This window comes from Piliocolobus tephrosceles, chromosome 14 (assembly GCF_002776525.5).
Source record: "Piliocolobus tephrosceles isolate RC106 chromosome 14, ASM277652v3, whole genome shotgun sequence".
Classification (NCBI taxonomy): domain Eukaryota; kingdom Metazoa; phylum Chordata; class Mammalia; order Primates; family Cercopithecidae; genus Piliocolobus; species Piliocolobus tephrosceles.
This window is the reverse complement of record NC_045447.1, coordinates 45587531-45602133: the sequence shown is the minus strand read 5'-3', so window position 1 is coordinate 45602133 and position 14603 is coordinate 45587531. Positions and strand designations below refer to the sequence as shown.

Below are 14603 nucleotides of genomic sequence, written 5' to 3'. Positions count from 1 at the left end.
ACAGAAATTAATTTCTTACAGTTCTGGAGGCTGGGAAGTCCAAGATCAAGGCACCAACAGTTTGGTGTCTGGTAAGAACCTGGTCTCTACTTCCAAGATGGTGCCTTGAGCACTGCATCTTCCAGAGTGAGGGAATGCTGTTTTTCACATGCAGAGGAGCAGAAGAGTCAAGAAAGTGACTCTTGAAAGCCCTTTTAAAAAGGCATTAAACTAACCCAAAAGGGCAGAGCCCTCATGAGCAAATCACCTCTTAAAGGTCCACCTCTATATATTATTACAATGGCAATTAAATTTCAAGGAGTTTTAGAGGGAACAAACATTTAAACCATAGTAAATACTATATTTACCTCCCTTATAGTCCTTATTGGTAAGTTTCATGACTGTAAGGACAAAATGAATTCTTGTTTGTATCCCCCACAAGAGGAGATGAATTGATTTTTATGGTATAGAAACTGAATTCATCTGGAAACACAAGGTATGCCAAATGTACATAAACTATAAATATATAAATAAAATAATTTAAATAAGGTCCTCAGCACTTCATTTGTACTTCTTCAGTTATTTCTTTATAATTAGCTATCAGTGGTTTAATTTTTTTTATATTCTTTGTGTTGCCCTCACTTTCTTCGAAGCACCTGGTTTGGTGTAATGCACATTAAAGCCTTCAGAACAGCTGGCTGTTTGAATAGTCTGAGGGATGAGGTTGCTGCAGCAAAAAGTGGGTTACACGACAGCCCAGGTTTCCTGCTGGAGATGGAAGACCAATACTCTCAGGAAACAGTGCACAGTCAGAGTTGGGTCATTTGGACATTCCGGAGGCCAGTGGAGTACTGCAGAGAGTGTCTGAATGCCAGTGTCGTGAGCCCGGAGGCCTAGGGTGGGCAGCTTGGCGAGAGAGCACAAGGGCCAAAGTCGCTGGAAGAGTCATTCTCACCCTTATGGGCAGGAGCGCAACAGTGTTAGCTGCCTCAGCCCTGCGCCCCCTCCAGGCGGACGGTGTCCTTGCTGCAGTCGGCCGGCGGGTTCAGTCGGCCGGCGGGTTCCGTTCCCGCGCCGCAGTCCAGGGCGCTCGTAGGGGGCGCCAACTGGCGCCAACCTGGGCCAACGGCTCATGCGAGCCCATGGAACCCCACTCCCGCGTCCCCCCACACTAAGCACGCCGGCGTCCCTAGCTGATTCGAGAGGCCAGTACCTCGAGGCGCGGGAGGGCGGGGCGGAAAGCAGTGCTCGCCCACCTGCCGGCCAAGAAAGCCTCGCGTGGGCGCACGCGCCGCCGCCGTCCACGCTTCAACCCGCCAGCTCAGCCCCCGCTGCATGCTGCCGGCCCTCAACCCAGCAAGCCGGCCCTCGAGCTCCGCTGGGCAGCGCAGGGCCCGCAGTGTAGAGTCCACCGGCCCCGGACGGCCCCGGTAAGTGCGGACGGGGGCGGCGGGGACCCAGCCCTTACCTGAGGGGCGGGTTTGCGGCCGTGGACAGTCCTCCGGGGACTCTGAAGTGCTTGCGTGGGAGCTGTCTCCAAGGTGGCCCCCGTGTCACTGGATGAACCCCGAGTGACAGCTGCCTCTATTAGGAGAAGGCCCTGAGGTGCTACAGGGAACCGCCCCCATGAAGGCCCGCTGTGGGAATGGACTTCCGGGGTGCTCTCTGGATTTGCTGCGATGGGGAGCCCCCGTGTGGAGAGCACTGGCCCTTAGGGAGCCCTTCCGTGTCACTGTGGGAGAAGGCACAAGGGTGGTCTCTGGAGCTGGCTCAGTGGAAGACCACCTGGGAACATAGGGGAGCTGCAGGAACCTCGTGATGGTCGAGCCCCCAGAGGACCCCTAGAACAGGAGGACCTGAAACTGTGTCCTTGAACTGTCAGAAGCAACCTCTGACTAGGGAGGGGGGATCCTGCCATGGGATCCATGAGTGACTTCCCACGGCTCCAAGGACTTTGGCGTTAAACTCCCTAAAGGCCTCCATGTGCCCTCACTTGTCTTCCACCACCGCGGCCCAGAGGTGGAGGCCTTGTAGGGTCTCTTTCCACTCCCCTCTTTCCCTATTCGGATTTTTCTTATCCATGTTGCTCCATGCCGCATTTTAGTGGAGGTAGAAACTGCTGCGAGAGCACAGGGCCCCAAGCAGGGCGTGAGGATCAGTGAGGCCTCTCAAGCAAAGATAGGATTTGAGCCCCTGGGTTTGACCGTCTAGAAGGAAGCAGTAAGGTCAGGTGGAATAACAGACTTTGGCAGGTCCTGGAGTGAAAGACCTTTGAAGGAAAGAATAAAGGATGTATAGGATTTTTGAGCACCAGTGAGCTTGGTGTTATACTAGGTATGTTTAAAGATCTCATATAACTCTTACAACAGCTTTGTGAAATTATCGTCTTCTAAAATGAGATTTAGAAAGATTAAGGAATTTGACCAAGGTTACAAAGATTAAACTCATGAAATCTGTTTTTCACAGATTTTATTTGGGAAGAAATGTAAAGGAGAGGAAGAAGCAAGAATGTACTCTTGGTTAAGTTTAAGAGCCACTATGGTTTGAATGTGTCTCCCAAAGTTCATGTGTTGGAAACATAATTCTTAATGCAACCATGTTGAGAGGTGGGGCCTAATAGGGTCTTGAGAACTCTGCCCTCATAAATTAATTAACATTATCTCTGGAATGGGTAAGTCATGGCAGGGGATTTGTTACAAAAGCGAGTTTCTTGCCCTTCCACCTTCTGCCATGAAATGATGCCACATGAAGGCCTTCACTGAAAGTGAAACCTCAATCTTGGGCTTCGCAGCCTCCAGAGATGTAAGATATAAATCTCTTGTTCTGTTATAGCAGCACAAAATAGACTAAGGCAAATCAAAAATAATAAATCTCTTAGAAGGAAGCAGGAGAAAATATTTATCGGCTTGGATTTGGCAATAATTTCTTAGATTTTGACACCTTAAAAGCATGAATAACAAAAGAAAAAACAGATAAAATATCAATATTTTTAAAATTCTATGCATAAAAGAGTACCATAAAGAAAGCGAAAAGACAACCCATGGAATACGAGAAAATAGTTGCAAATCATACATCTGGTAAAGGGATTAATATCCAGTGTATATAAAGAACCCTACAACTCAACAAGAAAGAAACTTTATTTAGAAATGGGAAAAGGATGTGAATAGACATTTCTCCAGAGAAGATATACAAATGACCAATAAGCACATTAGAAACATGCTCAACGTCATTGGTCATTAGGAAAATGCAAATCAAAACTACAGTGAAGCTGGATGCAGTGGCATGTGCCTGTAATCCCAGCTACTTGCAGGGAGCTGAGGCAGGAGGATTGCTTGAGCCTAGGACTTTTGAGATCAGCCTGGGCAACACAGGAGACCCAGCCCCAATTAAAACAAACAAACACACACACACACACACACACAAAATGAGATGTTACTTCACACCCAGTAGGATGGCTATTTTAAAAAAAGGAAATAATGTGTGGTGAGGATGTGGAGAAATTGGAACCCTGGTGCTTTGCTGGTGGATATGTAAAATGGTGCAGCTGCTGTGGAAAACATTTCGTGGTTCTTCAAAACGTTAAAAAGAATCTCTATATGACCTGGCAATTCTGCTATATACTGATGTGTATATTTAAGAGAAATGAGATGTGGTATGGAAACCATCTAAATTCCAAAATTTAGTAGCTCTTCCCTGATGTCAGAGAAATCACCTATATTTATTGTATTGGCTACATACCATCATCCGTGCTAAACCCAACTCACCATTCAGGTTCTATCTCTGAGGAAGCAGAGTGGATATGATGAGCTTGTGACTCCATAGTTTCTAGAAACAAGTTATGAAGATTTGGTTTCCTCAGCCCTCTCTGGCCCACTTTGACCTAGAGAAAGGGTGCTGACGCTGTGATCTCAAATAAACCCTTTGCTTTCCCCAGTCATCTTTACAGCATTTATTCAATGATTCATGAACACTTGCACTTTGTAAAGCAGTGGAAACTATCCCGATTGTTCCTTCCTCCCGAGATCAAAGAAAATTGAGACTTCCTTTTTCTATCTGTGAAACCCATTGATTTTTAGTGTTTGCTTGCTTCCATTTTCAGAAGTTTCTTTTGCTTTAGTATTGCCTGCCCCATCCCCAACCTGAATTTTCCTCAAGATCACTGTGACATTTTTAAAGCCTTTTATAAAAATCTGCCACTCCCATATAAGAAGACAGTGAAAGCACATAAAGATACTTTACACTTAACATGCAGGATGAGGTGGTTCCTTCCTGCTTAGGGCTTCAGATTCTCCACAGCTTTGCAAATTTCTTTATAGGATGAGCTGAGGGAGATGATTTCCCTAGATGCCTTTTTCTTCCCTAGCTCATGCTATGGAGCAGTCATATCTTCCTCCTACCTCTGCTTGCCTTTATAAATAGTCTCACTGCACTTTAAGCAGGTGCTCTTCAAATTCCATGCTACCCACATACGCATTGCTACCTGACAAACACTTCTCTTTCAGTCATGGCTACAGCATTATATATATTGGTTTTCTATTATTATGTAACAAATGACCCCAAATGTGGTATCTTAAAACAACATACAACTTGTTATCTCACAGTTTCTGTGGGTCAGAAGTCCAGCTTGGTCCTTGCTTGTTGTCTCATAGGCTGCAGTTAAGTTGTTGTCTGGGCAGCATTCTCATTTGGAGGCTTGACTGGGAAAGAATCTTCTCCCAAGCTCACTCAGATTGTTGGCAGAATTCATTTCTCTGCAGTTTTAGGATTGAAGACCTTGACTTCTTGCTGGATGTCAACTGGAGATTACTCTCAGTATCTAAAGTCCACCTGCAGTTCTTTGCCATGTGGGCTTTCCCAATATGGCCACTTCATTAAGCCAGAGCAAGTGTGCTAGAAGATGAAGTTATATAATGCAGTGTCATCATGGGAGTGACTTCTGCTCACCTTTGCCATGTTCTGTTAATTAGAATCAAGTCACCTATCCACCCAGAGACTCAAGAAGATGGGATTACACAAAGCATGAACACCAGGAGGTGGAAATCATAAGGGGCCATCTTAGAGACTATCCCCACCAACAATAGCAAGAAGAGGTTTAAGTTCACCATTTACTCTCATTTCTTTCATTCCATTCAGCCAGATAAGTCTATTCTATTTTCTTGTCCCATTGTTGTTTAGCACCACTTTTGATTTCGTCCAGAAGTTTTTTCCATACCCTTCTCAAGTTACCACAGATTCTTTGACTTCATATTGTTCCTGTGATTATGTTTTCTATCTCTCTTTTCTTCCTTAAGGAAACAGGAAAACTCAATTCCACCTACCAGCTAAAGAAGTAATCATTTAGCATAATTTGTGGGGGCCTTTGTTAATTAATTTCCTTTTTAACCCAAGTGTCTTTCCTAGGACTTCTACCAGCACAAGGAAAGCCAGTTTTTCTGTTTTGTTTTGTTTTTTCTCACTAGCCATTTATTTTTACCTATCACTAATGGCCATTGAGAGAGGCAACCTGTCCTAGGCCATACTAGGGATGCTGAGAATGCAAGGTTCTGACTGCTTTTTATCTGTTTCTCAGTGTTATATTTGCAACGAGCAACTTTTAGGGTTAAGGTAATGTCTACTCGTGAACAAAGATTAGGCTTGTTTCTTCTTACTGTAAAAGCAGTGAGTCCCCAAAGTTCAGTGTTTCTCTACTGTAATGCAGTCCACTGCATGTGCAGGCATCTATCATAGATGCTGTGCCAGCTGTGCCAATCCCATGGGACTTGGGAGACAAGGGGAACTGATGCAAAAAAAAAAAAAAAAAAAAACATGGTGAAGCTTTTGTTGTGGCTGTACTATGACTAATAAAATCCTTTATCTCTGACTTGAGAGTCTTGCATCTTCTGCCAGCATTCATGAAACAGTAGTAGGATAGTTTGTTAACTTGTAAATAAAATCGCAGACCCTGTACAATTCTTTTTTTTTTTTTTTTTTTTTTTTGATAGAGTCTCACTCTTTTCACCCAGGCTGGAGTACAGTGGCGTGTTACCGGCTCCCTGCAACCTCTGCCTCCCAGGTTCAAATGATTATCCTACTTCAGCCTCCTGAATAGCTGGGATTATAGGTGTCCACCACTATGGCCAGCTAATTTTTGTGCTCTTAATAGAGACAGGGTTTCGCCATGTTGGCCAGGCTGGTCTTGAACTCCTGACCTCAGGTGATCTGCCCGCCCAAAGTGCTGGGATTGCAGGCTTGAGTCACCGCGCTTGGCACAATTCTTGACAATCACTACCATTTGTTTTTCTAGAAGCTAAAGCTGATTTTGTTAATTTCTCACGCACTGCAGGTACATATCTTGAATACTGGAGCAATATCTCTTTTAATCAAAGTGTCCTGTAATATAAGTTTGATACTCATCTCAGTTAAGCATCAAGGGTGTTAGCCTAATTGGTTGCTTCCCCAAAATTTCCTCCCAAAACTAAAGCTATGTCACTTTAAAAGTGACTTGGTTAATCTCTGTTGTTTTTATTTGGATTTGGACTTTGTTCTCCTTTAATAATTCTTTTTTTTTTTTTGAGATGGAGTCTCGCTCTGTCGCCCGGGCTGGAGTGCAGTGGCACTATCTCAGCTCACTGCAAGCTCCACCTCCCAGGTTCATGCCATTCTCCTGCCTCAGCCTCCCAAGTAGCTGTGACTACAGGTGTCTGCCACCACACCTGGCTGATTTTTTGTATGTTTAGTAAAGACGGGGTTTCACCATGTTAATCAGGATGGTCTCAATCTCCTGACCTCGTGATCCGCCCACCTCAGCCTCCCAAAGTGCTGGGTTTACAGGCATGTGCCACCGTGCCCGGCCTCCTTCCTTTAATAATTCTATTCAGTGGATTTCTGCCCTCACAGATCCTGTGGTCAGGGCTGGAAAACAGTTTGGGGTTTCTGTGTGTATTTGTTTGTTTTAAATATGCATAGCCTTGATATTCCTCCAGTGAGCAGGCCTCAAAAAAGGGAATTGAGTATGTTTCCATACTAATTTGAAGACTTCCAGGTCTACAAATCAGTATTTTAAGACTTTTTAGCCTATGCCCTCTTTTTGATGAATATAGCAGTCTCATTGATGCTTCTCCTCCTAAATTCTGATGCTCCTCAGGGGACAGGTTTGCTCCACTATTTGATGAACCAGAGCTGTCTGCATATTCCTAGGAACCAGATAGCTAAGATGTTAAGTTTTGTCTTTCATAGTCTGCATGATATAAAAAATGAGGGGGTTTAAATGTTTTTTCAAATATAAATATTATAACTGTTAAACCTTTGCAATTCACTCATTTCTCCATCTTCCCACTGGAACTTCTGAATACATCATCCTGTGCTGAAAATACAGCTGATCCAATTTGCAAATGGAATCAGTGATTAATCACTGTGTTCCCCCTGGATTAAAGCAGTGTCATTTTCTTTTCTTATTCATAGCATGAATATATTACAATTTATTAAATAATTCATTTTTTTGAGGTTGTTCTACCTACTTATCACTATAAGCAGTGCTGCAATAAACATTCTTTTCACATATCCCTACAGATCAAAGAGGATCAGTGTCAGTCCATTTAGGCTGCCACCTCACTGCTTTTAATAAAGTTATTCATAATATTCCTTTTCTCATTGTAATACCTGTAGACTGTTTTATAGTACTCCTCAATTCCTGGTATTGGTAATGTGTGTCTTCTCTCTTTTTTACTGGATCAATCTGACTAGAGTTTTGTCATTGGTTCTCAAAGAATCAGTTTCTGATTTCATTAAGATTCTATATTGTTTTTCTGTTTTCTATAGTATTGATTTCTGCTATCTTTATTGTTTCCTTCTGCTTTCTTTGTGTTGACTTTGCTTTTCCTAGTTTATTAAGGTGGAATCTTAATTTATTTGAGATTTTTTAATTTCTCTAATACCAGTATTTATTGCTATAAATTTCCCTTTAAATTTGTATTTATAAAATGTGTTTATAAATTTAACTGCTTTAGCTACATACTACAATTTTTGATACATTACATTTTCAATTTTCATTAGTTCAAAATATTTTTAATTTTCCTTTTGAGTGTTTCCTTTATCCATGAGATATTTAGAAGTATGTTATTTAGTTTCCAGATATTTGAGGATTTTCCAGATATCTTTCTGCCACTGATTTCTAACTTCTATTGTATTTAGAGAACATACTCTGTATAATGGAAAACTTCTAAATTTATTCAGTCTTATCTTATGGCCTAGAATGTGGTACATCATGCTTACTGTTCTTTGTGTTTTTGAAAAGAGTGCGTACTTTGCTGTTGTTGGATGAAATCATCTACAAATGTTAATTAGTTCAAGTTGCTTGCAAGCATTGTTCAAATCTTCTGTAAGCTACTGATCTGTATATTTATTTTCCCAATTATTGTGAGAGGGGCTGGAAATCTTCAATTATAATTGTGGATTCATCCTTGCAATTCTATCAGGTTTTGTTTCCTGTACTTTGATGCTGTGCTACCAGATGCTTAAACATTAGGATTTTTATATCCCTTTGATGAGTTGAACCTGTTACCATTCTGAAATGATCCTTAATCTGGTAGTATTCCTTGCTATAAAATCTATTTTGATTAGTATTAATATAGCCACTCCAGCTTTCTTCTGAATAATATTTGCATTATATATATAAATATATAAATGTATATATTATATATATATATGCACACATAACATTTTAAACTTACTTGTGTCTTTGTATTTAAAATGGGTTTCTTTTTTTAAAAAACTTTTAGGTTAAGGGGTACATGTGCAGGATTGTTATATAGGTAAATTGTGTGAACACAGGAGTTTGTTGTGCAGAGTATTTCATTACCCAGATAATAAATGTAGTACTGATAGGTAGTTTTTCGATCCTCACCCTCCTTCCACCCTCCACCCTCAAGTAGGCCCCAGTATCTGTTGTTTTCTTTTTTCTGTCCATGTGTACTCAATGTTTAGCTTCCCACAGGTAAGTGAGAATATGTGGTGTTTGATTTTCTGTTCCTGTGTTCATTTGCTGAGAATAACGGCTTCCAGCTCCTCCATGTCCCTGCAAAGGACACGATCTCATTCTTTTTTATGGCTGTGTAGTATTCCATGACATATATGTACCACATTTTCTTTATCCAGTCTATCATTGATGGGTATTTAGGTTGATTCCATGTCTTTGCTATTGTGAATACTGCTGCGATTAATATTTGTGTGCATATATCTTTATGGTAGAATGATTTATATTCCTTTGGGTATATACCCAATAACAGGATTTCTGGGTTGAATGGTACTTCTGTTTTAAGTTCTATGAGAAATTTCCGAACTGCTTTCCACATGGCTCAACTAATTTACCTTTCTATCAGCAGTGTATAAGTATTCCCTATTCTCCACAATCTTGCAGCATCTATTATTTTTTGACTTTTTAATAATAGCCATTCCGACTGGTATGAGAGGGAATCTCATTGTGGTTTGATTTGCATTTCTCTAATGATCAGTGCTGTTGAGCATATTTTCATATGTTTGCTGGACACTCATATGTCTTCTTTTGAAAAGTGTCTGTTCAAGTCATTTGCCCATAAAATGGGCTTCTTGACGGCAGCATATAGTTGGGTCTTACTTAAAAAAAAAAAATCCGATATCACAAGCTTTGCCTCTTATTAGGATTTTTAGAACATTTACATTTAAAGTAATTAATGATACGATTGTGTTTAAATCTACCATCTTGCCATTTACCATTTGTCCATAAGTTCTTTGCTTCCTTTTTCTTTTTATGATTTAAAACATTTTATTTCTTTCTTTCTGCTTTGTTGTTACCCATCTTTTTGGTTTATGATGTTTATTTCTGTAGTGGTTGTTTTAGGGCATATACTTCTTTAACTTATCTTTGTGATGATTTTATAATGTGTCAATTTGGAGGAGTTGAACTGAATTTCTCAGGGTTCCCTTTCCTTTATGTTTATGGTTATAATGGGTCACAGGACAGATCCCTATAGGGGCTTGGAAAGCAGAAGTGAGGTAGCAACTATTTTGTAGTATATGTACATGTCTCCTATTTGCTGGCTCAACTTGCTGGTGGGTGGCAGTGGGTGGGTCTGCAAGTGCCCCACCTTTCCCTGGATCCTCCATCAGGCTCTCTAACACCTGAGCTGAGTGCCTGTGTTTAGCTCCCTGCTGAAGAGTCTTGATCTCTGCAGGACACTCACACCACTAAGATCAGTGACAGCAGAACTGACATGGATTTTGGTCCATCCTCATGAGACCCAGCTCATTCTTGATTGGTCCTTCCTAGTCTTATCTCTCATTTTATATCCGCCTTTACTCCTGATTCCCACCTTATGGATTTCAATCTCTAGTATCAAAGGTAAAGACAGTAGCTATCTAAGATTGCTTAACCAGCTCTCACACTTACATAAGGCCAAATCCTTTCAACAACCCATATTCATATATACTTAAACTTTTATTTGTATGAAGTATCTGCTAGTGGTTGTGCTTCCTTAATTGAATTCTGACTGATACAATCTTCAAGTAATATTATTCCACTTATAGCCTGAAAATATTACCGTTTCTTTTCTATTTGTGTATCTCCTGGCATTTGTGCTATTGTCATTCATTTTATGTCTCTATTTTTTCTAAACCTAACCTGACATTATCATTATTTTTCATGTAATTATTTTAAAAATCCATTATCTTTTAGAGTGACTAAAAATTAAGAAAAGAGATCTTATATTTACTGACATAGTTATCATTTCTGCTGTTCATTTCTTGGTGTATATCCAGATTATTGTATGATAATATTTGCCTTCTGCCTAAAGGACTTTCTATAAAGTTTCTTTTAGCTGGGTGCGGTGGCTCACGCCTGTAATCCCAGCACTTTGGGAGGCCGAGGCGGGTGGATCACGAGGTCAGGAGATCGAGACCACCCTGGCTAACACGGTGAAACCCCGTCTCTACTAAAAATACAAAAAAATTAGCCGGGCGTGGTGGTGGGCACCTGTAGTCCCAGCTACTCAGGAGGCTGAGGCAGGAGAATGGCATGAACCTGGGAGGCGGAGCTTGCAGTGAACCGAGATCGCACCATTGCACTCCAGCCTGGGCAACAGAGTGAGACTCCGCCTCAAAAAAAAAAAAAAAAAAAAGTTTCTTTTCATAAAGTTCTGTTGATGATGAATTGTTTCAGCTATTATATCTCTGAAAAAGTCTTTTATTTCACCTTTGTCTTTTTAAAATAGAGATAAAATTCACATACTATAACATTTGTATTTTAAAGTTTACAATTCGTTGGTTTTTAGAATATTCAGTTATGAAACTATCATGACTAATTCCAGAGCATCCTCATACCTCCAAAAAGAGATTCCATACGCATTAGCAGTCATTTCTCATTCTGTACTTCCAAGAAAGGCAGGGTGTCATGAGCTTAGTGTGTATATGTAGTAGGGTTGTTATGTGCATGATTCCAGAATGATATGTTACAATGGATGACAGTTTCCAAAACTTGGAGGCCCATCAGAATCACTTGTGGACCTTGTTTAAAAAATAGAATTAGAGGCATTACATCAGTTCCTAAATAGGATATCATCAGAGTATAGCCAAAGAATCTTTATTTTTACCACGTTGTCCAGGATTCTGCTGTGCAGGTAGCCTAGCATTTGGTGAGGTGCAGCCAGAAGAGCCATGTGGATCTATTCTGCTCCTCATTCATACTTCATATGGGCACAGACCCAGTAGGAAGCAAAAAAAGATTGTCTGAAGAAGCTGGGGTGGTGCTCACCTAGGGAAGGGACTTTCCAGCCTGGCACTGCCTCTGAGAAAGCTAGGGGGAACATGGCAGGGAAGAGGAAGGGGCTGTGCTTCTTCCTCTCCTAAAATCACAGGTTCTCTGTCTCACTCAAAACATCCTGTTGTCCCTTTGCCCTTGGTCATGCCATCCAGGAGGTCACTTGTTAGTGTCAGATGGTGTCCACAGCACCTTCAGGTCCCATCCTTGCCTACCTTTTCTAGATTCAGGAAGCTCTTTCTAGTATAGACTCTAAGCCCCTACCTGTGGCCTAGAGCCTTCAGTGGTTGAGCAGCCTCAGAGAGATGTTCCATCCTGGAGATGTTGGGGCCTCCATGCTTGGTCCTGTGGCTTAGAAACAAAGTTAGGAGCCCTGAAGGAAAGGAGGGAAGCTTTGCTGGAGGTGGAAACCTTGCTGGACGAAAAACTAGGTCGGAAAACAGCTGCCCTGAGAACAAGAATGGGATAGTGAGTCTCTGCCCACACTCTGGTCTGTGGGTGAACCTGGAAGCTTGAGAGGGAGGCACTGAGGTAGCCTAGAAGAGAGTGAGCCACACATGACTTCAGCCCTGTCTGTGATGATGGATTCAGATTTAACACTCTATCACGAGACTGAGATCCTGGAAGAGGAACTGTGCTTATTCACATCTACCTCAGCCACAGTGTTAGCAGGCCCACTACCTCTCTAGGACAGGCACCTCGGCCAGTTCTGGAGTAGACATCCTAGGTTTGGGTGTTGCAAGAGTCTGGAAATCCCCGCATTGGAAAGGACCACATTCCCTTAAGCCTCAGGGCCTGTTTGCTCTTGCCTGGTAGAGTTTCCAGGGCAGCAGATGCTCCCAGCTTGGCAGGTAAGAGCCACAGAGGGGTATGGTGGGAATTTCAGCTCAAGGGCTGGGCTAGTTCTGCAACAGAATTTGGAGTGGGCTGGGCCCTATAGGCCAACAAGGATATACAAGGATATCCTTGTATATCCGACAAGGATCACAGGGTCTGGGAGCATGGCTGCTCCTGGGTTGCCAGGTGAGCATTGAGTCTTCCAGGAACAAGATGCCCCATGGACTGTGCAGCTGTTATTGAAAGAGCTCCTAAGCTCCTGCGGGTATATAGGACACATATGTGTGTGCCTAGCATAGATATATGTATTCCTCAATGTGTAGCTACCTAGGGTTACAGTTAGAGTTAGAATTATGCTTAGAACAGCATTGATGTTATGGTTCCAGTTTGGAGTGAGGTAGTGGTAAGGATAGGGTGGGAATCATGGTGATGTTAAAGTAGGGTTTGGAACTGGTTTTGTGGTTCCTGTTGATAGAAGTTGGTGTATCTTAGATAAGGAAGGTGTTAGGGTTGGAGTAAGGCACTGCTGGCCTTTAGAATTTAGCCAAGGAGATAAATTTCGTGTTGGAGGCTGATTTTAAGCTTTCAAGATAGTGTGGAGAGGGATTCAGGCTTATGCATAACCTGTGGTGTTGATCTTGCATAGATGACAGGTTGTTTGCTGTTTCTGGGCCCTCCACAGGTCATGGGTACAGAGTGGTCACTATGGCCATGGTCCAGCTAGGGGAGGTAGGCATTAAGCTGCTGGGGAGAGAGCGCATCAGTTTTGTATCTCAAACTTATTTGGCCATGTAAACATTTTGGATCACAGTGACTAGCATTACCTGTCTGAGGTACAGTTGTTCCTTCTTATTTGAAAAACTATGGTTTAAAAGTTTCTTTGGGAATGGGGTTGGAGTTGGGTTTAGAGGTATGGTCGATAGGGGTGGAATTGTGGTTAACATAAAGTTTAGGCTAGAGCTACATATGAGATCATGTCTTGTGTAAGGGTTTTGTAACTGGGGAACCAGGACCTGATTCTTCATGGTTTCCCAATGATAACCTGGACTAAGTGTGTCTGTCTGGTTTGTTCTTTCCTTGTGTCTATTAACTCAAAGAGTCTGAGAGTCAGGACCCTGCAAGGATGGAGCCAAAAGTAAATTGGGGGCCCTTGGGGTGATGGGTGTGTAGGCGAAGGATGAGGCTGCTGAAGAGGGCAGTGGACTCTCTTCCTGACCCTGACATTCTTTAAGAGCACACAGCCACATTGTTGAGACCAGGGGTATGCACGTGAATCCATAACTATCCTATTAAAGACAAGCAATGGGACAGAAATGACAAACCAGAGTTTAAAGGAGAGATGAGCCTAGTCTGAGGTAGCCTAGAGGATTTATGGAGGAGAGGGGCTTTGCAGGATGGATTTGGACTGCATTTGTGTCTATGGGTCTGTAAGATGGGCTGTCTGTTGTGTGTGCAAAACTGTCTTTGTGTCTCTGTGTTTGTGCCTGTGTTTGCTCGAGCATGTCTGATGCAGGGTGTTCATGAATCCGTGAACACCCAAGGACTCACGAACACCCAAATCCAAGTTCATGAGTCCAAGAACACCCAAGTCATGTCCAAGGAAGACATAAGTGTGTCTTTCTTGATATGTCTGTGCTTACTCTGAACTCTTAGGTTGGTGCAAAAGTAATTGTGGTTTTTGCCATTATGGCAAAACCATATATGTGTCATTCTGCCCTGGCCCCACACTGTATCTTTCCCCTCTCCCCTGACACACACTTGCTGCTAGCACAATTTACTGCAAGGGGGGCTTCCCTTCCCCCTGTCTGGATTCCCATGGGTCAGTCTGCCTGCCCAGGGACCTGCCCCTGTGGCCTTTGTATTAGGCCTGACCTTGGAATTGACACACTCTGGAAATTCCCTAGTATGCTGCTTGCTTGGCCATGGACCAGGCAAGAACACGAGAGAAGTTTATAGTGGAGGAGAGGGACAAGGCAGGAAAGGGGGGCAGTTGGCAGCACCCACCTCTCCTTCTGGAAAC

At 42.4% G+C, this 14603-nt stretch overlaps 1 long non-coding RNA gene across 1 annotated transcript in view; it reads left to right on the top strand.

Moving 5' to 3' along the window:
• The first annotated feature begins 803 nt into the window (after positions 1-803).
• The window catches only part of LOC111535189, an 80372-nt gene continuing 66572 nt past the window's right edge, over positions 804-14603 (top strand). Inside the window, exon 1 of the long non-coding RNA XR_002729346.1 lies at positions 804-1409. This is a non-coding gene — a long non-coding RNA (uncharacterized LOC111535189). The remainder of the gene's footprint in view (positions 1410-14603) is intronic.